The sequence below is a fragment of the Lagopus muta genome, chromosome 4, assembly GCF_023343835.1.
Source record: "Lagopus muta isolate bLagMut1 chromosome 4, bLagMut1 primary, whole genome shotgun sequence".
Taxonomy (NCBI): Eukaryota; Metazoa; Chordata; class Aves; order Galliformes; family Phasianidae; genus Lagopus; species Lagopus muta.
In genome coordinates this window covers 56,957,643-56,982,612 of record NC_064436.1, presented here as the reverse complement: position 1 = coordinate 56,982,612, position 24,970 = coordinate 56,957,643, and the positions used below count along the sequence as shown (strand labels likewise).

Here is a 24,970-nt window from a genome sequence, read left to right as displayed (position 1 = left end):
TACCTTAAAATCTCTCAGGTGCAGATAAGCCTCACAACGAAAGAATGAGACTGTTCTTGCTTCTAAGCATCTACAGTCTTCATCCATACCTCTAAAAAGCAAAGCAGTTTATTGCAGAATTGTTTCTGACCTTCGAATGGAGGATTGCACAGCTCCTGACAGGCAGATTCAGGACATTTGTGTATGATTGAGATGTGCTTCTGATGGATTTGAATGGTATGTGTTTACATTCTTAAATTATATACTCAATGAAGCATTCAAAAACAAATGGTCAGCCCCTATGAGGTCTGATAAAAGCCCTAAAGATGAGCTTTGACGTATTCATAAATAGATAAATGTATATATATATGTATGCTTCTGCACATTTTTGAGCCAGAACTTCAGCTGGTATCAATTAATGATGCAGCCTTTGCAGTCCATACAGCTGTACCAATTTATGTCAGCTCAAGATCTGTCCATTCAGATTTCAGGACTGAGAAGTTGTATGGACTAAATAGGGTATACTATGGGTCTAAAAAAGAAATAACAGAATTCTTTTTTTTTTTTGAACATGTAATGCAAATCCTCAAGAGGAGTTTGCAACTCTTGAGTTCTTGACTATTAATCACTAGTTCAGATACTAGCTGAGACCACACGAATGAGTGGCATTAGCATCTCACCTTAATTGAGCTATAGCTACAGTCCTGACTTTGATGGCTTGGCAAGTCTGAGCAGGTATGTTGCACAAGTTTGAAGACACGGGATTGATAGTATGGAGGATCCACATACGAGTTGCAAAGAACCTTAGCTGGATAGCTCCAGGAAGCAGAAAAAGTCTAGCATAGATCAGTGACCCACACTGTATTTTATTTTTGCCCAGATACAACAGTTATTGTTGCCTAGCTACATGTAATATATTAGAGGAAACCATGCACAAATAGTCCTATTCACCAAAAGCGAGATGTGAGATTGAAGTGAGAGTGCCATGCATATAAAACAATTATTTAAATGCTTTCATTGTAGTCTTTGTATTTCAAGACTATCTTGTCTCTCAGTTTGTTACAAGCCCTCCTTATGTATGAACAGAATTTCAAAATAGAAATTGATCCCAGATGTCTTAAGTATATTTTTGCAGGCCTGCAATTTAAACAAGTTACAGCAGTATTCACCTTCATATAGTTTTTGATCATTATAGTATGAATTCTCACTGACAGCAGTGGAGATTGTGAGGACCTTTCCTGGTTTTCAACACCAGGTTTTACTTGTTCGGATTCCATTCCAGATTGTCAGACGTGCTGTGTGTTAAGGAAAACTACTCATCTGATGATGTGTAGTACAGCTGCGTACCACATGTACAGCAGCAGCATTAGCACTTTTTAATTTTCCCCCTTTCAGCTCCAGCCCTGGAATCCATTACATAGCTGGCATCTTACTAGTGCTGTGTTACTTTGACCCTTGCCTCAGAAAATGCTCCTTTAATAGCAGGCTGACTTACAACCTTCCTCTAGCCACTAAATTTAAGAGAGGAGTGTCCAGCAGGTAGAAAGCTGCTGGATGTCTTAGAGATGAATACTCAGTTTCTTTCCTTGCACAGTCTGTCATGTGTGGCAAATAAGGTCATCCTTGTGCCCTAGATCCATATTTGTAAAATAAGATACTTTTTTTTCTCTTTTTTTTTTTTTTTGCTTCCATGATGGATAAGTATAATAAAATGATCAGATACTGCAGTAACCAAGAGTTTGCAATTACCTGGGTTAAGGTGTGCAAAATGCCTCTGAATAATAATAATCATTGAATCATTGATCTCAAGGGTAGTGATCATGGCCCACTTGAAACAGCCTGCCTCTGTCACAGATCAACTACATCATGAACACACTAACTCATTCAGTGTAGCTTTGTGTCCTCACTAAAAATGATTCTAGAAACTGTGTAAATGCTCTTAGGTAGGAATGTACCTCCAAGGAGTCAATGCAACCCTGAATCAATGGCATAGTACTTCTCCAGATGAACTGCCTACATGTATTGAAAATTTACTGCATTGGGAAATAAGCTCTCTAGTTCATGTTTACCTGCCATGTTATCTGACATGGCCACAGATTCGATGGTTCAGCCCTTCTAGCCCAGCTTTTACAGGCAATACTGAAAATGAGCCTAGAGGTTCCTATTGACTAGAGATGTTGTATCTCTCACTATGTAGCCAAATGTGGACTTCTTAAAAACAATTGATGTGACACTGGAAATAATCACAGAATGGTTGAAGTTGGAAGGGATCTCTGGGCATAATCTGGTCCATCCCCCCAGCTGAAGCAGGGACATACAGTGCCAGATCCAGATGGCTTCTGAACATCCCCAAGGAGGAGACTCCTCAGTGTCTCTGGGCAAGCTGTGTCAGTGCTTCATCACTAGCACAGCACAGAAGTCCACTTTTGCTTTTCAGAAGGAACCCCCTGTGTTCCAGTTTGTGCCCACTGCATCTTCTCCTGGAGCTTGGCTTCATCTTCTTTGCATCCTCCCTTCAGGTATTTCTATACATCGATGAGATGCCCACTGAGCCTCATCTTCTTCAGGTTGGACAGCCCCAGCTCTCTTGGTCTTTCTTCACAAAGCAGAGCAGTGCTCTCAGCTTGCAGGTGGCACAGTCCACTCTGTCTTCCAAAGAGTGTTCAAAAAATGAATGAGAAACATATCCAATTTATATATGTCTCAACACTTATTCTAAGAAAAAAAAGAAAAAAAAGAGGGAAAAAAAAAAGATTTTAAGCTGTCTGATGTAGCAGAGCGTGATACAGGCTTCACCTGACAAATCTTAGACACTTCTGTATGCATTACAGCTTCCGGCCAAACTTCCACTTTCATATTTCACATGGCAACTGCAACTATAGCTGTGACCCTTAGTTTGTGAACTGTTATCTTAACTCCTATATAAATCCATGTCTGTGAATATATATTCAATATGCAGTAAAGTCAAGAATATTTTCAGTGGCAAAGGCTGCTGCTGTTTCCTTTTGTGAGATATGATTACAAGTGGCCACAAGTAAATCATGATGCCCTGACATTCCCACAGCTTCGATGGCCAAGTTAGGGCTGAAACAGGCTGAGGTGCAATGCCACAGCCCATACATGTGATGCTGCAAGTGCACTGCCCCTTAGCTTGACACATCCTTTGTGTAATGCCAAATCCTAGGGTCAGAAGCAGAATCATACCTGGAAACAATTATCTTACACTCAAATTAGTGGTGTATACTGAAAATATCATTATGAGCACAAGATTTTGTTCTCAAAAGTTAGGTGTATGTTCTGTTTGCCTCAAAGGCATCACAAAGAACCAGGTAATAGATCGCAAGCAGGTTTTGGAGTTTAGTCTTTTATGATTATGGTCAGCAAGCTGGATGAGATCCCAAAGCAATGAATAGTCCTGTGTGCCAAGTATTGTCCCTACAAACCAGGTCACGAGACCTCTGTATCATCAAGCAAGTTAAAAGAAAAAAAATCTCAGCTATTTACAAAAAATAGAAAAGCTGACCTGTGAGAAAAGGGAGAAAATGTTTATTTGCTGACAGGCTAGTGGGAAGGGGTCTGCAATAATCATAGAATCATAGAAACGTGGAATCATAGAATCATAGAATCACCAAGGTTGGAAAAGACCTAAAAGATCATCCAGTCCAACCGTTCACCTATTCCCAATAGCTCCTACTAAACCATGTCCCTCAACGCAACATCCAGCCTTTCCTTGAACACCCCCAGGCTCGGTGATTCCACCACCTCCCTGGGCAGTCCATTCCAGTGCCTGACCACCCTTTCTGAAAAGTAATACTTCCTCATGTCCAGCCTGAATCTCCCCTACCGTAGCTTGAAACCATTCCCTCTGGTCCTAATGATTTACAATAGCTTGTCAATCAGGGGCCTGTAGTGACATGGATTAACACACTTGACAGTGAAATCAGTGGTCTGTGTGAGCTCCAAGCAGACACTGCATGTTCCTGGTAGCACACCATGTCCAACCTGAGATTTGCATACGTTCTCTGATAGTAATTCATATTCCGAAAGCACAAGTGGAGAGGGTGAAGGGAAAACAGTCAGAGCTGTTGAAAAGAATTCAAATGAGTTTACTGTAGACTTAGGGTTTAGGCTTTTGACAAAGAAAGTGTATATAAATGGAAACTAAACTGAAAGTGAGTGAGGTTCCCTTCGGTCAACACAGTGTATCACTGCTACTAGTCAGCTACAGCTGGGAGAGACTATTTATTTATCAATAAACAACTTTGAAGGTTTCCATGTTTCAGTAATCCTGACAAAAAGAAAAACAAAACAAAACAGAACAATAAAGTTGAACTGAAATCTGAGGTTCAAAAAAAAAAAAACCTTGAAAAAACAAATGGCAAATGTGCAGGGGATCATTCAAGTGCATTGGCACGCAAAGGAATAACACAATGGACAAAAGATCATTTGGCTATTTTTCATTAAAGATACTTTTCTTAAGCTAGGAATCCTAATTAAAAGTTTTGAGGGTTTTTTTTTTTTTTTAAATCCTTATATTTTATGAAGCTAGAAATTTTGCATTTACCTTAAGGTTTGATTTCAGACTGTTTCCTTTTTTCACTCATTTCCAACTGAATACAAATGAGGATGGAGGTTTTATTCCTTTCTTATCTTTTTGCTATTCCTTTTATTCTGCCTAAAATACTGGTTTTTTTTCATCCTCTCCATAGAACCTCTGTTCTCATTGTCTGGGATTTGAATGACCATTTTAAAAATAATATTTTTATTCTTGCAGATATAATTTTACAATGGAGCCGGGAACTGCTTCAATGCTGAAACTTTTCATCTGCCTGTTTTAAGCTACATCATTAACATCTCATATTTGTCCAAGTATTCATTCTACAAAAAATTTGTTCCCAAAGTTAAACTTGTTACATTTTGAAGTTCAATAATTTTAAGCAGACCAAAGGAAAGTGAGGGGGAAAAAAATGAAGTAAACAAATATTTCAAAGGGTGAAAAAAAAAGTTTGAAAAAAAACTTCTTCATTTTGCTTGCCAGTAATTCAGTGCATTTATGATGTCATAAATGCTCAGTTTTATTTTGGGTTACATTTTCTGGCTGAGATACAGAGATTCTCAGAAAACTGACATTTGAAATAGAAAGTCAGCAGTAACCTAATTTGGAATGTAACGAACCTAAGTAGAGGGGACAGAACTGAAAGCTCTGCCACTCGGGAGTTGCGAAATGCAATAGAAAAGCCTGTCATCTTTGTTTTATTCTTAAAATATGTGAACAAAATAAACGCTGGAAACATGAATTGTGTTTTCATTTTGCTGTGCCTCTGTTAGACGCGTTGTTCGCATGCCCTACCAATATATAACATGACATGCCACGGTTTCTGCACTCAGATCGTTCACTCTTATGTTACTGCTCAAGTATGCATTCAGAAAAAAGCCAACAGATAGAGTAGATTTATTCTAGTTGTTGAGGTCAAGGGCTCCTTTTTTTTTTTTTTTTTGGATTCAGCTGAGAGGGAACTCTTTCCTCAGTAACAACAGATAGACTTCTTGTTTGCAGTCCACTCTCAGTGTGCAGCACTGATAAAGAAAACTATCAGGGAGTATTTTCAAAGGAAAAATCAGGACATTATCTATCAATAAGAAGTACCAGTGTAGTCTCCAGTGCCAAAGCTAGGGGACTTTCTGCAAAGCACAGTATCTGCATCACTGTGATTCAGAGACTGCGGCAGCTGGAAGTTCTTGCAAGTCATGTAAGTAAAGGGCTCTGCTTTGCTGGAGCAAACTTCATACAGTCTCTTGTCTCATAAAAACTCTTCGATAATCTAAACTTGTGATGAGTGTCCTAATGCTGGCAGTGTTGTTTTATCTTGCTGTGTTCTCTTGAATAATGCATGTGTGCAGGCACAATAAACAACTAACTTACCTTTCTAGACATGTTTTGCTCTGAGCAGTGTGAGGAGAAGATCATACAGAAGATCTGTATGTGGCTCAGGCAGACTCTGCTTGCTTTTATGATCACTGGCAACCACAGTTCTCCATTTATGATCAATGTGGAGAACAGTCTGATTTCTTATAGTTCTTGACTTTGTTATTTCAAGAACAATGGGAAGCTGGCAGTAAAACACAAAGTCTGTGCAAAGGAAAACACAGAGCAGCAGGACTGTTTATAGAGCAGTCAGTGAACCCGAAACTGTTGTGCAGCCCCAGAGTTGAACTTGTCACCTCGTGGGAGTTTATACCCTCTCTACAGAAGCTTAAGGGGTCACAAATTATGTGACACAATGAATATTTCAGTTGGTTTATAAAAATTTGTCTTGTTGATACTTAAATTAGTCACTTCCTATGTGGTTATTTGGGACTTATTGCGGGAGATGGATCAACTTTCTCTGATCGTCACAACATGATTTAAGATCACAAAGTATTTCCTTGTTCTCTGCTCAGTTCATGTACACATTGCACCAGTAGCAACAGGTAATGAAATCCCAAAGTTTTCTTGTAGTTGGCAGGATTTTCCCTGTCCCAGTAGCTGCCCAACTGCAGGTAGCCTGGAAAGCTAAAGAAGGGTGGCTGTTGTGCCAGGAAAGCTTGATTAGCTCCACCTGGACAGAGTAAGAAATTTAATGGTTCCAGCTGCAGGTACTCCAGCTTCTGCTCAGAGCTTCCAGCTTCCCTCCAAACCCACGTTTTTGAAAGGTGCAAACTCTTCACACACCTCTGCAGGGCAATATCAACTTTTTCCTTTGAAAAAATAGGCATATTTTTTATACCTGGATGCCAAGATAGTGAGGCAATTAATAAACCCACTGCAGCGTGGTGTGCTGTTCCTAGAGAAATAGAGATGTTATCTCCTTGGGTGAGACTGGGTCACCAGTAGAGCGATTAGGCTTGGGTGGAAATCATGTTTGGAAGGTATGTTGGTAGGAGTTATTTGGAGAACAAGAGAGCAATATGACAGCCAGATGCCTCTGCTGATGGAAGAAGATGTTGCTTTTCAGGAGTGTTTGGAAAGTGACAGAAAGCTAACTGGGAGCAGAGGCAGCTCTTTTATTTTCCTTGCAACTGAACTCTTGGAGAAAATAGCATTTTGTTATATTTTTGGAATTTATGTGTATTTGTGTGTTCCATTAGTCTCTTGGCAAATGCATCTTTTTAGCTCTAAAGCTTTCTGAGCCTTTCATACAGTTCTCTGCTTTGAAGCAACAGATGTCTGTGATAAGCAGATGGTTATGGCTTTCAGTGTGAACATCTTTAAATACTTTGTTGTGTATATTTTATGGAGAGGAATGTACTCAGTCTTACTGTGCAGAACTGGTGCATTAAATGAAGAGTATCCATGTCTGGATACTTATGTCACTTCCTAGCTTGCAAAGCAATAAACCGCATCTGTCAGGAATTTTTGTTGTGGGATGCTTTCACCCTATCTTTCTCCCTGTGTTTTCAAGGCACTAGTCTGATGTCAAAGCTTTGTCAAAGCAAGCAAGCAACAAAAAGGGATGAAGGAGCTACCCAGGTCATGAATTGCATTCTCACTCTAACGCATATTGTGAGCAGGCTGAAATCTTCCTCTTGTGAAATTTCCCCAAGGAAATAAAACAGCACTTATGAAAATAACTGAGAAGAAATTTTTTTTAAGAGATATGAAAGTTTATGTGCAGGGAATCTAAGAAAATAAGATCTTAGACCATGAATAAATCTAGTAATGCAAATGGAAAGAATTAATCTTAAATAAGAACACAACTCTAATTTTCTTTCAAGAATAAGAAGTCAGATAAACAGATTTCATCTAAATGTTTTGCTACTGGGTATTCATTTGCAGCTCTAAAGAAATATAGTTCTTTTTTCTGTCTCCATCTGACTTTCATACTTTGAGTTTGTTTTTCAAAGAAACTTCTTCAGACAGCTTTTGACATGTGAGAACACTGTTTAAACTTGAATTAGTTGATCTTAAGAACGGGTTATTGCACAGATTATCAGAGGCTTTAATCATAATGGCACAAGATATGTTATTGCATGAAGTCAGTGCTTATGCAAGGCTCCAGCCTGACCTGAAAGAAGAGAAATTACTCATTTCAACCTAGCTTAGGAATCTTTACTTCCACCTTTGAGAAAGAACAAGGCTATTGGAAGGTTTGTGGTGCTGAAGGGGTGTTAAAGGGTTCCACGTTGATGCTGGTATGCTGTGTCTCTCCTTTTTTGCTCTCTCTCTGGGAACCTTCTTGCTAGCTACTCCAGCATGTAGTAACACCTTGTGGCAGGCTGTCTCAGAATGCATTTTTTCTCCTTTGACACGTCAGATTGACCAGATTGTTCAAAGGTACTAAGATTAGGGATGGAGGATGAGGATGCCATGTTCGTGAATAGCTGGTGGTCCAAACTATCTGCTGCCTGGATGTGAGCAGCTAACCACAGTTATAAGCAAAGAAAGCCCACATGTGATTAATGTCATTATTGCTGACACTTGTAATCTGTTGCTCAGTAGCTATGTAGCTACTTTAATTACTGTCTTATTAGTTGTGCACTTCCTGGTGGCTGCCTCAACCAGATGCCTTCTACTAAAGGGCTGGTCATTACCAAGATGACAATGGACTAACAGAATCAATAGCTTCACCAAAAACAGCAATACCATTAGTTCTACTATAAGATCTCTTCAATGTCCAGGTAAGGTTTATTAAATTTATATAAAAAAAAAAAGAAAAAGAAAGCAATGAAGGGTTCTGTTTCATAATCTTAATAGCTATTATGTAATGATAGTAGGTTTAAAAATCTACACATAAATGAGAATAAGTTGTCAAAACTTACAATTGATGTACTGTCTTTATTTTTGGCAACTCTAATATTTTTAAAATTTCAAATCATCATAGAATCATAGGATGGCCTGCAGGACTCTATCTGACAGCAGTGTAACTCAGAGATAGGTTTCTTAGGTTTCTCCTAAATAAATGATATGAAGACATTGCATTTTGATGCATCTTGTATTTCTCTCTCTCTCTCTCTGTGGAGCCCTACTATCCATTACTGGTCTGGTACAGCACCTCAGCACATGTATATTTCTCTGAATGCCACCTTTGAGGCTTACAGACCTGAGGACTGAGCCAAGGCTTAATGGCAGTTGGACTGAGGTCATACTTAGTCTGCGAACATGTAAAAAACTGAATGTAGTTTTCCTGAATTATGAAAATCTGTGTCCATCCATCACCTATAAATAATAGATTCTTTGTAAAGAGGAAATGGAAACAGCTTTCAATCTTTGCCATGCTCTGTGTGCCTATAGTCTTTCTGGTGGGTTAGAAACAGAAACAAAGCCTCCAAGACAGCCAGAAAGCTCCAACCTTAAATGCCGAACAAGACAACAGAAGATCAGAAGGAGCAAAGAATTGAGAACTGCGTAGTATGGAGAGCTCAGACAATCACCACTACTGTAGTTCTGCAGGAAGCTCTTGGCTGTTCGGGTGCTAAAGTTTGCAGCTGGAAGAGAAGCCTGGAAGCTGCTCTAAGCAAGCTGTAGAAACAGAGGATTGCAAAGGGCATATGCCCTTTCTGCTCTTAGGGAAGTCAGCCTGCTGGAATAAGTGCTATCATTTCTAGCTTATCAATAGAGCTAATAGCTAACATAATCTATCTTTGAGTGATGGCCTACTTCTGGAGTTCAGTCAAGTAACTGACAAGCTTAATACCTTAAATATAGTTATGGAGGGGAAACTGGCTGTTCTAATATTCCAGGGAAAATTATTTCCATTATATTTTTAACATTTCCTCTGTGGCTTTTTGCATGTTTTCTAAAATCTATGATTACATTTATGTAGCATTTGCCTCCAGTTTTTCCTAAAGTAGTGGTGAAGCAGACTATGTGGCAATTAAAATGATTATTTCTCTGAACTTCTCTCTTTTTGCTTATTAGCCGATTCTCTAGCATGCTCATTCTGCCTTGATGGGCTGTGGATAAATAGCTCACTGAGATAGCTCACAGTCTCAGCTAACTTGACTCTCCTGGGTCTGTAATAAAACTGAGAGGAAAAAAAATGTGCCCTTACCCCTGATTGACTCAGGCAGCAGTCAGTACTTCAGATCCTGGACAGCACAGAAAGCAATTGATAGAACATCTGGGAAAAGGTGACAGTGCAGGGACTGCCTTGGATTCTTTTTGGCCATGGGGAACCAGCATCGTGTTGTTACAGCACCAAGAGCACTGCCAGCACACCCTGATCACCACCTCAGTGCATGAACAACCTCCCACCTATCTGCAGAGTGGCATTAGCAGGTCCTCTGCATCTTTCTCCTCAGAGGAAAAAAAATCCAGAACAGAATCCTGAAAGATGACATAAAATCTTCAAGAGAGCCACAACATGAGTTCCTGAGCATTCCAAAAGGGCAGAACTATTCCCACTTAGAAGGCTAAATATTTAGACATTATGTGAACGCGTGGTGTTGGCTGTAACAGGGCAGCTGTGTTCTGCTGCTTCAAGACAATGCTCCGGATCTATGGCCATTCTTTGTTCAGAAAGGAAACTGTTCAGGTTCCCCAGTTAAAGTGAGCACAAAAGGTTGTAAAGAGGGTAAAAATCCATAGAAAACCAAGGTATTTTATCATTAGGACTACTGACAGCATACTCCTGAATTTCTGTAATCTGCAAGTGGGGATCAATCCTTTTATTTATGTATGCTTTTGAACATTATTGAAATTCTTATAGGCAAAGGGGAATTAAAAAAAAAAAGCTTTTGGAGGTTTCTTCTTGAAGCAAAGTAGTTAAGGCTAAGGGAGGAAATATAAATGAAGATAATACCTATGGGATTGGTAGATGTTTTAAATATACTATTTTTTTAAGAGAAAGCAGACTTGGCATGTGAGAAATAGAGTCCTGTTTATGTTGATCTTCCTGGTTGAGGAGCCTGATTGCATGCAGAGATGCTTGGATGAAGGCATTGCCAAAGACCATCCCAATAGTGCTTCTGTGCCATGAATATCACACTAGAAATTAGTCAACAGCTATGTCATCTTGATTTGCATGCTAATACAGATGATGTGGTAAGGCTCTGGAGAGATGCATCCACAGTTAGCTGGCAATAAAATTTGTGGCTTTTATGAATCACTGGAATTTCAAAACTCTCAGGAGAGCATTTATTGAACACTGCACCTTGCCTCTTAAATGAAGAAACATCTCATTATAGCCACATCCATGATGTCAACTCTTCAAGGAGAAAAAGATGTCATGCTTTTTTCTGAAAACAGCAGGTGGAGAAACAGAGTTTCAAATGTCATTTACATGACATAGGACAAAAGCTTGATTGCTGTCTGGTTTCTGGTTGAGAATAAGCCTACATTCAACAGTACCAGACCCTGAAATAGAGAAGCAGATCTGGTCCCAGAAAAGGTCTATTGAAGGGGAAATATGCAATGTTTTTTCATGAGATGAATGCTATTTTTGAGAAAATCCTGACAGAAAGTCTTTGAGGCCATTTGAAAAGTGTGAAAGAACCCTGGCTCCATTTTATTTTGTGGACAGGAAAGGGATGTGAAGATCTCGAGAGGCAGTTCTGAATGTAAGGTGGTGGTGACTGGTGCCATCTCTCCTTACAGCAACTTGTGGAGTTTTTTTAAATATCTTTGGCTCCCTCAGTAGTTGTAATGACCCTTGTTATAATGAGATCTTCAGTGTCTTTTTCCCTGTTAGTTCAGATCAACAGGTGGTATTTTCCAAATTATGGGTGTTTTTTCTGTAAACTGACAGTGTGCTACAGGTTGTAGTTTTGTATCATTTTATCTCCTTGAGGACTCAGCTTTATGCAAGTGCCTAAAGCAGCTCTTGAAGTTCACACTCCAATGTAGATGGACTGGTTGTCCAATTTCTGCTTCAGATGGCTTCTACCATCAACTCTTCACTGCTGCCAGTGTTTTCTCTGGCTTCTCTGGGGACACCAGATGCATTGAATGATTCTAGTTTCCAAGCTGAAACAGATCATGGACAGCAGCCATGTGTTGTTCACGTGCTTGCATGAGACGGAGAGATCTTTCTCGGTTTTCTCTTCTGGACCAATTTGCTCAATAAGAAATGGTTTTAGATCAAACTGGTATCTCTGTTAGCTAATTCCAACCTTTTCTAATGGTTTTTCTTAAATCCCTCTTCCTATATCCTAAAAGACAAGAGATTATTTGAAAGGGAGCTAGATAAATGGGACAGTGTATTTTGCTCCTAGCTTATGTGGTAGGACAAGAAAAGTATTTAAACCACCAAGTCAAAAGCTGTAGCCATTGAAAAATAAGACAACAGCTACAAACATGCTTGTCTCCAGTGTTGCATAAGTAGACATAACACATAATGTACTGCAACATCACAGCAGGTCTCCCAAATTGAAAACAAGGAGGAATAAAACACTACCGTACCTTGGCTCTTAAATCCCCTGAATGTGTCATCTGTGTTGATTAGTTACTTTGATTTGTGCTTCCCAGAACAGTTCATTTTTCCCTTTAATAAGAGTTTGGGTTGTAAATTGTCACTTGGATTGATAGTATTTGCACCAAACAGTGTAATTAGGCTGGAGCGACAGAATATATTACATTGTTTGTTTTCCATTATGTTTATTCCAGATGGTTTTTGTCACTGACTCCTTTTCTGAGCTGAACTGTTAATAAACATAGGATAAATCTAAAGAATAAATTTTCTGCATTTGGTATAGATCAGTGGTTGTGGCTGTGGTGGGGTTATGCCATGAAGTAATGGGCTCTCATTAGAACCGCAAAAATGTTAATTCTCACTAACGTATGAGCAGGAAACAGAGTGCATGGGTAATGACTGGCTGAAGAAGATCTTTCTTTTTCCTTTTAGAAGTCATCTGTTTTGGGGATGAGTTCAGTTGTAGTGCTTTATTGCTTCTTTGGACAAAAGAAATCCTTAATGGTAAAGCTGCAGAGTGAGTACCCGAGTTCAAGTCTGTCATCTGCTGGAAAGCTCCTCCGTGCCCCTACACGAGTTACTTCCATCTGTGCCTCGGTTACTATACCAGCATTCTGAGATATTTTTTCTCTTCTGCCTTCTGTTCAAAGTACCTGTCTAAGATGGAGATGCAAAAATAATTTTAAAAAGGAACACTTTAGAGAAAAAAACTCCATACGAGATGGAAACACAATATAGAAGTTACATGGCACTGGAACTGTCTTCTTAATCTGTTCATTTTCCAAAGTAATGTTGATTGGAGAAAACTGAAAGCAAACTAAATGATGTCACAGAAGACCTTGGAAAATTCATATCACTTAAGGAGTTTTCCAGTTGTAGCCCCTGTAGTTTTTCCACCAGAAAGATACATAAGAAAGCCCAGGATGAAACAAAACAGGGTCTACCCTATCATCTTTTGAAAGCTTTAATAAGGTATCTCTGTCTCATTAATATCCTAATATTTCCTCAGGTAAAAAAAGGTGGAAAAAAAATTGTGGCTACAAGAGTGTTGATTTGCCAAGGTTAGGAAGAAGAAACTGCCTTGTTGGCTCCCATAGGCTCATTAGCAAAAGGCCAGGGAGTTCAGCTAGTGCCATGAGCTCAGTGGCAGTGGGTCTCTGTATGATGGATCTCAGACCTCTACCAATCTGTCTGCTCTTCACTAGCTGGGAGAGAAGGGAACAGAATTTTCAGTTATGAAATGGCAGAACATCTTCCTTTATATGTTGCTTCTGATTGCCTCCTGGAACAAGTAGTGACAAATCTTCCCCTCAATAAGCAGTGAGGTCTCCCCTCAACCTCCTTTTCCCCAGACTAAACAGTCCCAGATCCTTCAGTCTCTCCTCGTAGTTCACATTCTCCAAGGCCTTCACAAGCCTTGTTGCCCTTCTTTGGACCTGCTCCAGTACCTCAATGTCCCTTCTGTACTGAGGTGCCCAAAACCAAACGCAGTACTCAAGGTGAGGCCCCACCAATGCCGAGTGCAGGGGCAGGATGACTTCCCTAGTCCTGGTCACCACACCATTCCTGATACAAGCCAGGATGCCATTGGCTTTCTTGGCCACCTGTGCACACTGCAGACTCATATTCAGCAGACTGTCCATCAGTAAACCAAGGTCCCTTTCCCTCAGGCAGCTTTTCAGCCACTCCTCCCCAAGCCTGTAGGGTTGCCTGGGTTGTTGTGACCAAAATACAGCAGTGAACTGAGAAAGTCAGTGAGAGCACGGCTGTTTTGGTCATTGAGGTAGCAGAAAAATGAGGAGAACAGCCTGTGCCCATGGTGCAGGGTGTCCCTCCCGGCCAGGCTCTAAGGCATGAAAGTGTTAACCCTTCTGGAATCAGAACAAGACATTCCAGCACTTGAATTCACACAGTAAAAATAAACCTCTTGCAAGGCGTGTAGCCTGTGGGGATTTATGCTCTGTCTTTTGATTCAATCATTTAGGAATGCAAAGCCCTTCTACCAGGTCTGGGCTCTGAGACCGCCTTTGCTTTGGACTGCTGCTGAAGGTGAAGCAGACCTGCAGCAAGGGCATTACAAAGGTCTGTGTCTCTCTGGAAGCCACTTGGTTGTGCTGTTTCCAGTGGACTGATTAGTCCCTGGCCAGTGCTGTAGAATCTCTTTTTCAATACTGAGGTCAAAATGCTTTCAGTTCTGTGTGCAATACTCACCATGTTCTTCTCAGTGTTCACTTACATGGTAGGGTAGTGGTAAGACAGTCCCACAAATACTGTTTTCTGGGAAATAACATGGAAAAGCAGCATAGTGCATCAAACCCATGAGTGTTTAGTTGTTTGGATAGAATAGCTTAACCATTCTCAGCCAGCTCACCATAGACAGTGTCAGACCAATGTGCAGCAAGGTGTGAGTTGTATAACAGCCTTTCCCAGGTAGACAGCAGCTCTACTTTTTTTTCTTTTCCTGCACTGGCCAGGATAGGGCTTGGACTTCATGTTTTTGAACACCAATAATAATAGTTCTTGCTTCTGGCATGGAAACCTTTGTTTACTCCAATTCCCAGTGCTTACAGACCTCCGGTCAGAGTTCCACTTGGAAGACTTTGAGACAGCATTTGTGATCGCAGTTTGAGCTGGCCATGGCAGCCACACAGCAACAGCAGTAGGGAAGGCACCTGCCTACTGCTCAACCCTCCTCTGCCTCACAGAGCTTCAGCACAGAGAGGCAATGCTGGTGAAGGAAAGTAGGACTGGGGAGAGACTTCTGCCCTAGTTGAGGTTGGGAGCATGTGCAATTAGATGAGCCAGTCCAGATTTCCATCTCAAAACCAGTTCATTTAACATCTTTCCCTATTATCCTTCTCATTTTCCAGCTGACTATCATCAGACTGCCAAAATGTTTTCCTTACTCTCTGCTTTTTTTTTTTCTGTTCTTCCTGGCTCCTCTCTGCTCTCCTGCGCTGCTTCCTACAAGATACTTGCAGTCTGTTGTACTTAGCAATTCCTATATTCTAATACTGAGAGGTGGTCTACCAAGAAGGCGCATGGAAAAATGTTATTTCATACTGTTGACAAGTGGAGAGCAGACCGTGGAATATTCTCATTGATTTATTTGTGGGTAGTTTCTATACAAGAGAGTGGAAGAGAGAGTCTAGGAACATTGGATCAATTTCTGTTTGGTTACTGGAAAACTGGAAACAACCATGTAGTCAGATGGCTTACTCTGGACTTACACAAGTGCCAGTGAGAACATAATTTACCCACTGATTTTACTTTGCATCCCAGTGGGCAAAACACACAGCATGTTAAAATCTGAGTGCTGATTAAGAGCCCAGTAATAGTGTAATTCCCTGAGGATTATTTAAAAATGCATTTTCTTCCTTCATCACCTTCCATTCTCCCTCTTTTGGTCTTAGTTAGGGTATTAGGGTAGTTAGTCAGGTTGCAATTGGACTTGATGATCTTTAAGGTCTTTTCCAACCTGAGCAATTCTATAATTCTATGGTTCCATGTTATTGTCACCATATTGTCTAAGCACCCTGGCCATAGAAATGAACCAGCAATTGCAAAGCCATTACTCAACTTGATGAAGTACTTGGCATTTCTCATTTTATTTATCATAGTGTTATGCTGTCGCCTTAGATTTTCCTTGTCTTGTCTATTTAGCTCCAGAATGGACTGCTGTATTTAGAAATTTTTCGTATAGACTGTAAACAAAAACAAAAAAAAAAAGAATCCATAATATGCAACAGTTATATCATGACTGAAAAAATTACTTTCTCTCCTTTGTGAAAAAGATATCCACAAAATTGTAGCGTAAGAAATGTTTGTAATAATCACTTGATCTCCACATTGACCTTGCTAATACCTTTCAGGGTGATATTTAACAACTGTTAATGAAAACAGTTTTACTTAAAGATCAATTGCATAACAGCTTTTGTAGCAAACTCAAACTGAAAAGTGGTCTAGGTTTATTATTAGCTCTGTCCAACGCTACTTGTGCTACTAAAGATGTTTCCAAAAGCAGTGTGTGCCTGATCCAAGTAGCTTTGCTGCTTACAGATGGCATAAAATCACAGTGCACGTACCTGACTTGGTTCACATCACTACACTGCATATTGATGTGTGGCAGCACATGCTGTGGACCAGAACAATGAATACCTGCAGCTGACAATGTGTTGACCCCAAAAAACAAGGAGAGGAAAAAAGCCCATGCTTTCACAGGAGTAGAAAGGAGGAAAACAATAAAAGAGTGCAGAAGCCCTCTCTGGATTTGGAGGTAACAGGACCTGCACCTTGCAGTGAAAATTTTGTGAGCCTTCTCCATTTAGTTTCATCTCAGTGGCATGCTAATGTGTTAGCTTTACAGCATTAGTATGCTGTCAGAGCATTGCAAAAATTATGTTCAGCAACAGATGCTAAGAAAGCTTATTGAAATATTACTAAATAAAGTATTGTGCATGTTCTACACGGGAAAAATAAGTAAATTCTCTGAGTAGCAACAATAAGGGAATCTCTTCAGTCTGTTAGGTATTTGTCAAATGCTTATACTGCTTTATAGTGTTTTTCTTCCTTTCAATTTAATTCTCCAACTTTCAATCTCCACTTGATTATTTGGGGGGGAATAAAATCTTTTCTAATTTGCTATCGCTTTATTACAGTCTTGATTTGAAATTCATGTTGAGCCATTTAGAGGATTAATGACATATCAAGATTTCAGTACCTAGAAAAAAAATAGCATCAGAAGACAAATAATTTGGATCAAAATGATGCTAAAGGCTTAAAGTTAGTACCATTGCTCAATATGTTATTGTATTTCATCTATGAAAATTATATTTTAGGATCACAAAACACTTTCTGCAGGTTGCCATTAGGCAACTCTGCCTCTTACAGTCTCTGGCAAGGAGGAGAGTGTTGCACTCACTCCTGAATTTGGCAGGAACTGGCTATGAGGACAGGACATGTCATGGTTCCCAAAGGACCATGAGGCTAACATCTAAAACCGGAATCTAAGAGAGATTTTTCCATAGCAGCATATTAACTGCTGGGGATAACTCAGTGGCAGTACATCCACATCGGCCTGGCTCACAGCCCACTGCTGGAGGGACTGTGCAATGCTCAGCCCTTTCCTCCCACACCATTTTCCTGCAGAAGACCTAAGGGACTTATCCAGCCCTCCCAGAATCCACATAGTACAAAGGTGTCCAACCTTTTGGTTTGCCTGGGCAGCATACACAAACACTGCTCCAAAAGTAATGCCTCCTATGTTTCCATGGAACTACAATTGATACAAAGAACACAACAATACTATTTGATAGAACAAATTCTCAGCTACAAAACACTGTTTTTTAACATAGTCACCATCATTAGCTCTGCATTTTCACCAGCAATAAATAAGAGCCTGCACACCACGCTAGTAGAAGTCTGTACCGGCAGAGGTGACCCCCTGTCACCAGTGCTGAAATGCACCACCACCATCTCACTGTGCTCACATCCACTGTTTGGTCTCCATACATGTTCACAGATGTCAATGAATGTCAAGGGGGCAATTTTTTGGCTTTTTTTTTCACTTGGAGGAATTCAGTGGCACACCTTTTCATCTGCACTTCCACGTCAGGGACCATTTTGTCAGACTGCCCCTCTGCTGCCATCTGTTGCACGGTAACAAAATGTAATGGAATACTGGTAGGAAGGTTCAACCTCTATTGCCATACCACCAACATTCACTTCTGATTTTGTAGGCCACTGTAATGACATAAGAGGTGTTACTTTCAGAGGAGCCCTCATAAAATGTATAATATAGTTAATGTACATAAGTAACCAAACTTATTTTAATCTTCAATATTTTTAATTAAAGAAAGAGAGAAACAAAAACACAGAAGGAATATGTGACCCTGTTTTTGTGAAACTAATGCATCAAGCTAGTTTGATGGCAGTGGCTGCAATTCTTAGTGAGTTCTCAAGGTGTGTGTCTGTATGATAACTGCTGAGTCATGGCCTGAACCACTGGTTGAGCACCTGGGGAAAGGACTGGGTCAGCCCTGGGAGCACAGGTGAAGGCAGTTCAGCCGTGTGACCAGAAAGGGTGAAGCCTGGCTGCACCTTCCTTAGACCTCATTTAAGGGCTGACTCCCACGGGGGAAGGTTCTCTGGTTGGAGATTCCTCGCTTGTGGAGTCTTTCCTGTGAGCCTAGACCTTGAGGTGGGGCACTTTTCCTTTGCTGTTACACTCCTGTATCACCCTTCCACCATGTTAATCTTTCCTATTGTAGCAGTGTCAGAGACTGCTGATGAAATTTTGCTCTTCCTGTGCTTTATCCTTTACAATAGTTGTTTACAAATGTACATACTGCCAAAAATCAAGGACATGAATCAGGTGTGATTGTGAAGCGAGGAATGTTTTTCCTCTGCTAAGTAAAGAGAGATGCTCAGATTTTTGAGTTGAATGTCTGTTAGCAACTGAAAATTCATGGATTGGACATGCTTGCCCTAGTGTATGAGCAAAGCAGGGCTTGTGTCGCTTGGGTGTGCCAGGCTTTGTGTTGGATTCACTCCTCCAGTGCATGCAGAGCAGATACATCACTACAGTGGATAGCCTTCCCCATACGGCCACCCTTCAGCACAGAGTAATGCAACACAGCTTATGAGGCCTAGGGTACCATAGCTGTTGTAGGACAAGAGAAAAAGCCATTAAGATACCTCATTACATTTCCCATCCGTATGAAGGACTTCTGTATGCTCCTGAGGCTGTGTGCTGCTGACTGTCATCTGGCTGTTTCAGTGACAGTGGCATGGGCTGAGTTTGAACTGAACCTGTGTATAAACTAATTTCCACACATCTTCTGTCTACTGCATTTGCTCTCTACACAGGCTGCCAAGATTACATTATTTGCTTTTAAAAGTCTTACATGGAAATCAAAAAGTCTCCAACATTATCACTAAAGTGTGCAATAGGGATGAGCAGAAAAGCTAAATTTATCACTGGAAGAACAAAACCGATGTTCTTGTGTAGTTGGAAATCATTTTGGCACCATTGTTATGGGACTTCAGTATCTTATTTTTGTTATTTTTTTTCTTCTGTTTTCCTCAGGCCAATCACTAATCATTTGTTTTACTGGGTGTGTTTTGGTCTGACAGTTTTCAAGTCTCCTCCATTCACATTCTGATTCCTCAGCTTTCTAAAGGACAGCCTATAAACTCAGTTTCAGATAAACCAAAAATCACATTTATGCCATAGATACCCTCTGTGATTACGGGAAGATGTACAGTCAGTCTCTTTTCATTGGCAGTGAAATAAGCATACAAAGCGTGCTTGAATAGCATTTTTCACTGGAGCAGCATTGTTTTCTCAGGGATGTCATGCCAAATTTTCTTTCCTCAGTATTGTCCTTATCTGAACCTGTAAATCTTGTCTTTCTAAATGATGAAAAGTTCCAGATACACCTGTTAAATCCTTTGGCTGTCCTTAGGGTATTCACATCCGCTACACACAATAAAGATAAGAATAAAAAGAAATACGTCATCTCATGATCATAGTAGTCACACAAACTGCAGTTGTGAATCACTGGTGATTTACAGTGGATTCCCTGCTCTTTTCATTTATCTTCAGAAATGTCCTGGTTTGTGGTCTGGCAATATCAGAAGCTGCTATAATCAGATTAAATATTTCAGTGGTAAAATCGTCTGAGACCATCGGGCTTGATCCTGAGGTGTGCAAGAGATGTTACCTTTGACAAAAGCTGCAAAGCCTTTTGAATAATTTGTAGTTTTAGTTATGAATAAGCAACTGAAGCAGAGACTGAATCAAAGTTTCAGATTTCAACTTGAGAGTTCAAATCAACTGGAAGGAGAGAAGCTGGACCACAGGTATAAACCAAAGGCAGAGACTCATCTTTAACACTGAAGGGGTTTGGAGAGCAGCAGTCAGGCTGTTTCTGTTTGCCATGAAATTTCCATAATGAATTACATGGAAAACACAACAACAAAAATCCAGTTCTTTCAGTAGTATTTCTTCCTTTGAGTAGCATTCAGCAATATTTCTTTCTGTATGCCTTAAATTTATCCATTCTCCATAGTCTTACTGTAGCTGTCATATTGGCACAACACCAGCTGGATTACGCAGGATAGACAAACCTTCCCTGCAAATATCTTTCAGGAGTCATTAGTATTTTTCTTCTCTCCATTTGTGCTTTATGAGTGTTAACTCCTCTGGCACCACTGCAAGGTAGGAAATCATTGCCCTTCATGTGGGAATAGAGGAATGAAGTGGATTACGTGATTTGCCTAAAGCTACAAAGAGAATCACCATCAGAACCAAAATGAGAATTAATGATTTACTTTAGTGCTTTGTCCTATAATCCAATTAGCAGAGAAACCTCCTTCCCCCTCATCTTATGCTGTTTTCCTGCACCTGAGAATGGCACTTCAACAATGCTTGCCATTTGAAACTGCATTTTGCTGGTGAAGTTGATTTCCCCTCAAGAGGATAAGTCCTACCAATATATTTTTACATCTAAGAGAAAAAATAAAATATACTTTTGAATAAAAGCAATGTAACAACGCACTTTAACTACTGTGAATCAGACATTTTGTGATGTTTCAGGAACAAGCCGATGCAGGCAGCAGCATTCTTTGTGCCATCTGGTGGTCAGAGACCATCAAATGCCAAGCTCAAAAACAAGCATGCGACACATGAAAAGCACCACTGCAAATTTAGCTTCTGCTCTGATTATGACTTCTGAGCTGTTTATTTTTTCCTTTCTTCTGCCTTTCCTGTTCCTTGTCTTTCAATTGCATGACTGCTGGGCTGCTAAAACTTTGGAAAGCTTCAGTAAAACGTGACCTGAAAGCAGGCTTAAGTAAATGCATATTTTCAAGAGCATTCCCAACTTACAGAAATGCCATATTTCCATGGAATAGGGAACACACTTTCTTCACTGCTTGGAGAAGGAAACTGACAAAACAACCAAATAAATAAAGGTAGATTCTATACACAGAAAATTAATCGCTTAAATTCCTGATACAATTGAAATAAATGGGTTCCTTGGATAATGGTTACAACCAAGGTGACCTGTACTGCCTTCTTACTGTCTTTAGAAATGAACAGACACAGAATTTTATTTTATTTTTTTTCTGCAGAATGAATTAATGGCTTCCTGCAGCTATACCTTAATGCTGGGTAGGGCTGTGATGAGTTCTGCTCCCTGTTTTCATGCACTGACTGCTCCTCAGAGCTGAGGCCTTCCTGTGAGGACAAGCAACACAATGGCAGGACCTCAGGAAATTAATCAATCTTTTTGGATTCACCTCTGGAAAAGCATAGGGAGGGACCAATTTATGCATGTAGCCACGTTCTTTCAAAAGTTCAATCAAAAGAAATGCCACTATAGCAAGGCAACTGCAGAAATTTAATTAAAAAGCCAGACAGTACCATCATCTGTGCTGGCATTTTTCCTACTTTTCAGTGGAAATATCACTAACTGCCTTCTTTAATAATAAGCCCATTTTTTGGACAATGGGAAGAAACTATAAAGTTGATGTGGCTGATAGATCAGCTCAGCAGCCAAATGCTATTGCCACATAGCTACGCAAAGCAGTTAAAATGTCTTTAAGCTGATACATTTCAACTGAGAATTGTTGAAATAACAGATATGATAATTCCTAATCCTAAAGAGTTTAGGACATGAAGAGCATGTTAATTTTCCACAGTTTACATTACTGTTACATAAAATGTACATTACTGTCTCCTAAGATCAGTCAACTGGAGACAGCATGTCATCAGACTCAGTTGACGTTGTGTCATACCTTGTGCACATACTAACACATTTGGTAAAGATATAACAACTAACCAAGAAAAGCTTCCTTGTTTGGATTGGACAGCCTTTAAAGTCCTTCATTACACCCTGCAGCCCTAGCTCAAGTCAGTGCCAAGGCCTTGGTATGTCAGCAGCCTAAAGCAGTTCAACATGTTGGGCAGAGGCAGTGGGTAGATCTTTCAGTGGATGTCCTTGGCCAGGTCTAGCTAAGGCTCACAGGCTGCCCCTTGTGGCTTTGGCAGCACGACAGGTTTCTGCTCCCATCTTCTGGACCCAGCTGGGCCAAGCCTAACTCACCTCAATATTTCCCCCCATTCCTCACTCAGGTAGGGCTTCTCACTCCTTCCCAGGCACAACAAACCCAAGCAAATGAGAGATCTGTCATTCCTGCTGCCTAGGTCAACCTGGTCCATTTTGACTAAACCAGGCCAGTAGATGGACACTGGTGAGCCAAAAAAGCCTGATGCTGTGCTAAGGAGGCCAGTGTGCACAGCCAGGTAGTAGCCTCTCCAGCTGTCACCTCCTGAGTAGTGGGATGTCATGTGTGCACCTTATTCAAGCTCAGGAGGGTCTGGGATGGCTCAGCCAGAAGAATTGTGAGGGCAATAACCTCCAGCAGCTTGGCTTGTAATCTTCATCTGGGATGGCTCTCTACAAAATGAACATCTGTCCACAGCCTAAAGATATGTTTCAAAACTGATTTAATTAGACCAATGCAAGCACCCATCTGGATACTCTTATCGCTTTGGCTCCCATTCACTAGCAAACAACGGTGGATGAAAATTCTTATCACCTGCACATGTTGCAAAGTGGCAGATGGAAATAAGGATGTATCAACCACTCCAGAGTGGCATCCTTATGATTAAAAATTTGGGGGAATCCCAATGAGGTTCTTTTGAGGTGCTGTCCACTGAGGTCTCCTGGGTACAGTGGCTACAAACAGATGGACCATCTCACCATGGCAATGTGAAGATCCATGTCATAGCTGGAACAGCTGATTTAGTGGACTCACTGAGTGTAGAAACTGTTTATGCTGCATTATGCCCTGGTCAGTTACTTACCACGTGGGAACGCTTGCCTCCCTTACCCAGCTGGCTCTTGCGTTCCCCTACTACTGGACCACAAAGTGTGCCTTCTTAATACACAGTCAGATGGGCTGAAGAGCCCACAGGAGAGGCTGATCTACAAAGAGAGCCCAAAGGAATGGCAGAAACAAACTGCAGATGGATAGTTACATATTAAATTGGTGCACACATTTCTGCAGCAAGTGCCTAACTTAGGCCACACAAGAATAAATTGATTGATTCTAGTTCAATTAAGGCATCCACTGAGATCTGGCATTTATTAACTACATTATTTGAAGATAGACCAAGGAAGTTTATGTATAAATGTTAGAAAAGAGTATCATACAGATTAAATGAGAAAAAATCATTTTGACAACTGAGAGCACTATCATTTTTCAGTACCATTTAGAAGCTGCAGGTCTCTAACAGCTTTTTTCTAAACCTTTAATAAAACCACACCTCAGAATTTCAATTGCTTTCATTTCACCTCATGCTTACTACCCACTACTAAAACTCTTTTTAAGAAAAACAATTGGAATTTTAACTAGTTACTGATGGTAGAGATAAAAACAGTCCTTAGAAATCTGTATTTGAGATAGGATTTGCAGGGAAAGTCCTGTTTATGTTTGCTAATGTTATCAGACTGTCTATTTGTAAACAACAGTCAGAAGTCTACAAGTCCTTGCCTGTGGTGAAAGTAAATCAAAAGAATGAGGGAAGACTGTGAGCTTTACAATCTCCTGGTAGCTGGAGCCGCTTTATCTAATAACAGCATGTTTGACAGATGCACTTCAAAAAATATTGGTTGTCTTTATGAAAAAAAACCAGTTTCTGGCTACTGGTATCAACCTCTGGTTCTATTCTCTGGCTACCTCTGTTTAATAAAGGTGCACAAAACCCAGGAGCTGTGCCCATTTGCTGCTTTGAAATGGCAGAGGCATCATTGCTTTGCACCTGCTGCGAGGAGCAGGTCTTGGCTGTCCATCCAACTCCACTATTGGAGATTTCACTTTCAGGCTCCCTTGGCTTCTGTGTGGCATTCACCAACAGGGCAAAACTAGGAAAGTTTGGAGAGAAAAAGAATATATTAAAAAACAAGCAAACAACAACAACCAAAAAAAGAAGACACTGATGAACTCTAAAGCAGAACACTCTCTTTACTTAATGGGATTCTTGTTTTTGCCAAAACCACTACTTTTGCTAACATGCTGTGAGTCATTATTGCCCTCTCTGCAGTTGAGGGCCTCTGGAGAGGAACTTGTTTTGACTCTGATTACTTCTGCACAAGTGGTACCACCTGCACAGAATCTCCATTTTCATGGTCTGCAAGACAGGATTAGTCTGTAAAGTCCACAAATGAGGAGAGGGCAGAGCCAGCACGTTGGGGCTTGGGGCTATGCTGTGCACACTGTGGCTTTCCAACATATTCATGCTCTGTAACTGTTGGCATGCTGCACCCCTGTTGTGGGCTGAAGACAGACCTCAAAGAGACAGAAAGAGCTGTGATATCTAGGCTCATCACAGTGTGAATATTCACTATAGCAAACAGTCTACTTTAGCTAAATTTCTGGCAGGGAAAAGAGTTTCACATCTGAGATTTCCATTTAAGGACTTTTCTCTTTCAGCTTGGCCAGCTGTAGTATCACTCAGGGTGGACAAGGCTTTTCACTGACACGGGCAGTCAGCCCGCCAACACCTTTCTGCTGCTCTGTGGACCACTGCCCTT

At 40.5% G+C, this 24,970-nt stretch overlaps 1 protein-coding gene across 3 annotated transcripts in view; it reads left to right on the top strand.

Moving 5' to 3' along the window:
- C1QTNF7 (C1q and TNF related 7) overlaps nucleotides 1–24,970 on the top strand; it is a 56,359-nt gene that overhangs the window by 18,185 nt on the left and 13,204 nt on the right. Inside the window, exon 1 of one of the 3 annotated variants that reach the window (XM_048941663.1) lies at nucleotides 5,492–5,729. The exons of the other annotated variants lie outside the window; for them this stretch is intronic. The gene's annotated coding sequence lies outside the window, so the exon portion shown is untranslated. Of the gene's footprint in view, nucleotides 1–5,491; nucleotides 5,730–24,970 lie in introns of those variants that run through there. 3 annotated transcript variants of the gene reach the window in all.